Source organism: Elaeis guineensis, chromosome 11 (assembly GCF_000442705.2).
Source record: "Elaeis guineensis isolate ETL-2024a chromosome 11, EG11, whole genome shotgun sequence".
NCBI classification, from domain to species: domain Eukaryota; kingdom Viridiplantae; phylum Streptophyta; class Magnoliopsida; order Arecales; family Arecaceae; genus Elaeis; species Elaeis guineensis.
The window spans coordinates 35,827,725-35,832,414 of NC_026003.2; positions in this window are offsets into that span (position 1 = coordinate 35,827,725).

Sequence of the window (4,690 nt, forward strand, 5' to 3'; positions counted from 1 at the left end):
CTTCTTCTAGATGTCGACCTTTAAGAAAAAAATAAGAAGAACAAGAAAAGGATGCAAAGTACTGGGGTACCCAAACCCAGTCAGACCAAGAAACTCAAGTCCGATCAAGTTAGGCGAAATGCTTCTATTGCAAGAAGAAAAAGTACTGAAAGAGAAATTATCCTCAGTACATTGCCTCTTGGATTCAAACAAGTCGAGAAAGAAGCACGTTATTGCTGCACAAGGTAATTATAAATAATTTTTGTAATTTATTAATTTATGATTCACTACCTGGATATTAGATACTGAAGCCCTTTTAATATTTGTATTCATTGCAGAGTCTGCAGGTCAGTAGGAGATTTGAAGAAGAAAAAAATTTCTCAATATTGGAGATGGAAGATTAGATCCAGTTCTAGCATTAGAAATTATTAAGCTTGTATTCAAGTCGAATATAATTGTTCTTAGTGAATGCCACTTTTGTCCTTCTTTTTTATTGAACATTATTTTGTAGGTCTCTTGTCCATGAAACGGTTATGAAATTTAATAAAAAAATAATTTTAATATCATTATGAATGGTGTTAATGTGATGAATGGATAGTTGAACAATGGTATTTATTATATCACAACCTGTTGTGTAATGTACACATCAGCAAATGCCTAGAATTAGTGAGTCTTCGATATCTATCTTTGGTATTGTAGGTTAGGTCATATTAACAAGAATAGAATAAATAGGTTGACACAAGAAGAAATCTCGAAGTCAGTGATTGTGAATCACTTCCAATAGTGAGTCTTGTCTTCTTGGAAAAATGATCAAGTCACCTTTTATTGAAAAAGTAAGCGAGCTAGTGAAGTTCTAAGTCTCATACATACTGATGTATATGGATCGATGAACACCAGTGCCAGAGGTGAATATTATTTTATTACTTTTACAGATGATCTATCAAGGTATGGATACGTCTACTTAATGATGCATAAGTCAGAATTATTTAAAATATTCAAATAATTTCATAATAAAGTAGAAAAATAAACTGAAAAGAGTATTAAGACTCTTCGATCTGACCGAGGAGGAGAATATCACTCAAGTGAGTTTCTGACATACTTAGAAGAGAATGAGATTCTCTCGCAATGGACTCTTCTTGGAACACCACAGCATAATGGTATATCAGAAAGAAGAATCAAATCCTGTTAGACTTGGTTCGATCTAGATGTGCTTTGCAAGTCTGTCGATCTCTTTTTAGGGATATGTGAAGGAACCAGATCTAAGATTTCAGGGTTAGATCTTGAAACTTTTTCAAGATCAGATAGTAGAAGACTAAAATAAATCAAAATTTATTTTATAAAATCAAAGAATCTCTAGATCTAAGATCTATTACATGAATTATTACATGCATTAAATCAAAATTTAAAACATACAGAGAATGAACTACATGTTGATCATATCAACATGTTTCTATGCTACATCTAATGTATGTAATAAACAATAGATTCAGATCTATTACCTTGCAAGTTAGAATTCTAACCTTGCTGATCCAGGCTTGAGGATGATGTTGTGAGCCGCCACATCATTCGGCCTCTAGGAGTCATCCACACGACCCACGAATCTCGATCAGAGTCTGCTCCAAGAAATCAGCACAGTATGCTAGTACTGCGCTGATCCTTCTTTGATGGTTGATCAGGTCCTCCTTCTTCTTGATTTAGGACTCTTCCAAAGATGGTAAACGTAGGAGAAAGTTTTAGATCTGAGATGCTCTCAGAAACTCAAGATGGAGGAAAGGGAAGAGATGAACACAACAACCCTAGAAGAAGACCCTCTTCTTCTTCTCTTTGCTCTCTCTAGACACCCTATATTGTGTCTATTATATCTTCCATGCCCAACCTTCTTTCACTCTGATTTTTGGATGCTCAAAAGACTCTCTTTATCTATTTTCCATAAAATTTTATAAAAAAATTTATTTTATATAGAGAGATATGATAGAGTCCTTATCTAGGTCAAATACCTAGTCAAGATATATCCAAACATGGCAAGATAAGGGGCGCCCAACTCTTGGGTGCCCCCTCCTTCTTTTTATGCTGGACCAATAGCAAAGGGTGCCTATCAAGTGCCATAAAAGCATAAAAATCTCAGAAAAAATTTGGGTAAAATCGATGCAAAATGAAAGAGTTTTAGATTTCTAAAACTCTATCTCATGAATTTGAAATCCAAACTTATTCCTACTTTGATTTGATCCACAACCATCTTCCATGTAAGAAAGAAGAGAGAAAATCTTTTGGGCATGGTGAAGACCTGGGAGAAGATTTTTGTTACACAAAATAAGAGAGAATTGGTCTGGAATAAGAGAGAGGGCGTGGGGGGCTTATGTGGTGCAAGGTAGAATCCTAGTCTTACTAGGATTCTATCTTATGACTTGTTTTAATTTGGTCTCTCAAACCAAATCAAACCAAAATTAGATCAACCCAATTAAAATAGGTCTAATCTAATTAAATACTTAATTTAATCAGATTAAATTAGACTTAAATCTATTTTAATTTTTTAATCAAATTAAAATTAGGTTGACCCAAGTCCTAATTGAACTAGGACTAGTTTTTCCTTGCACTTGGCTTATCCAATAAATCAATAGGACTTGATCCAATCAAGTCAAACTAAATCTAATTAAATCATATTCAATTAGACTTAATCTTAATCTATTGGCTTAATCAAATTAAGCAATTAGCAATCGAATTGCTAATCGATCCTCCTGCAACACTTACACTAGGTTAAATGTCAATCGTATTGATCGTTTAACCTAGAATGATTCTTAATCGTTGATCAACCATGTGATCAGATCATGAACTCTAATGTATGTGACCTCATAGGTCCAACCTAAGTTGGTAGCATAAAATAAATTTTTATACCAATCGAAGTGACCATCTAGTAATGGTATCCGACGGTCGGATAGGTCGAATGTGTAGAACAACATCCTTAGAACCCATGCGGATATAGTTTTCATATAATTCATCTCCTTGACCAAAATGATCATAGGATACCTCAGAGTTCAACTGTCAACTCTGATCAGGTTGTCCACATTGTATTTCAAAATATCAAATCCATCTTATGGATTATCCTGGCCAAGATTTTGCTAAATTGAAATACAGCGACTCATTCTTCTCCAACTCTTAGAGTGGTCAATCCCATCTCGATCACACTCTGACTTCACAAGTACTTGACTATGCCCAGAAGCCTTCCATCACTGAATTAAAAATTCAGTTAGTCCAGTACCAAAGCACAGTGAGTTGCTTGCAAGTCATTGAGGCGATCTCAGGTCTAAGGGACACTTATACCTATATCCCATCAGAGACATTCTCGACAGCAGAATGCTCTGGAGTTGGTCACGTTCAATGATGATGTACCTTACATCTCATCTGTATGCCATACCAGTATCTCCACTCTCCTTGGTTAAGAGGACAACCAACCCTATGGCCTACAACGACCTATACTCGATAGAAGCTGTCGTCCTTATTAACAGCCTATCATTTGTCGTGAATAATTTTAAGGATTAATCGATAAATCTCTCTTTATGAACTTAAATAGTCCTAAGGACTTCATCATAACAACGAGTTCGTTAGAAGATGAAAACTTATGATGAAAATACCAAAATATATTCTATTTATTAACAAATCAATTACAATACTTGATTGCTCAACTGTCAATAGCTTGATGATTGATTTTTGGAACATATTTTCCAACAACTCTCACTTGTTCTAAAGCCACTCGCATAGTATCTAATACCCATCTTCGACTTGTGGTTGTCAAACTTCTTTATCGCCAGGGCTTTAGTGAAGGGGTCGGCCAGGTTCTCCTTTCCGTCGATCTTCTGAAGATCGACGTCATCTCGATCCATGATCTCCCAGACCAAGTGGAAGCGGCATAAAATGTGCTTCATCGTTGGTGTGCTTTGGGTTCCTTCATCTGAGCTATGGCACCAGTGCTGTCATAGTAGAGCAGGACCAGACCATCGAGGGAGGGTGCTACTCCAAGCTCGATGATGAATTTTTTAGCCACACAGCTTTCTTCGCGGCATCCGATACTGCGATGTACTCCACCTCGCAAACAGAGTCTGCCACAGTATGCTGCTTGAAACCTTCCAGCAGATGGCTCCACTATTCAGAGTAAAGATATAACCTGACACGCTTCTGTTGTCATCATGGTCAGATTGAAAGCTGGAGTCTGTGAATCCCATAAGTTTCAATCTGACTCGCCATAAACCAATCATTGGTCCTTAGTATTTCTCAAATACTTAAGGATGCTTTAATCACATTTCAGTACTTTTCTCCAGGATTAGATTGGTATCTACTCTCTACTCCTAGTGAATATGCCACATCTGGCCTTGTACATGTCATAGCGTACATGATAGATCCCACGGTCAGAGCATATGGACTCTACTCATACTCTTTCTCTTCAGGAGTTGTCGGACAATCTTTCTTAGAGAGAAAAATTTCATGGCCTATCGGTAGATAGCCCTTCTTGAAATTCTTCATGCTGAACCTCTTCAGCACAATGTCTATGTACGTGGACTGGGATAATCCAAGCATCTTTTTAGATCTATCCCTATAGATCTTCATCCCTAGGATATAGGATGCTTCATCCAAGTCCTTCATGGAGAACTGTGATGACAACCAAACTTTTATTCCCTGTAGTATGGAGATGTCATTCTCGATTAAGAGAATGTCATCT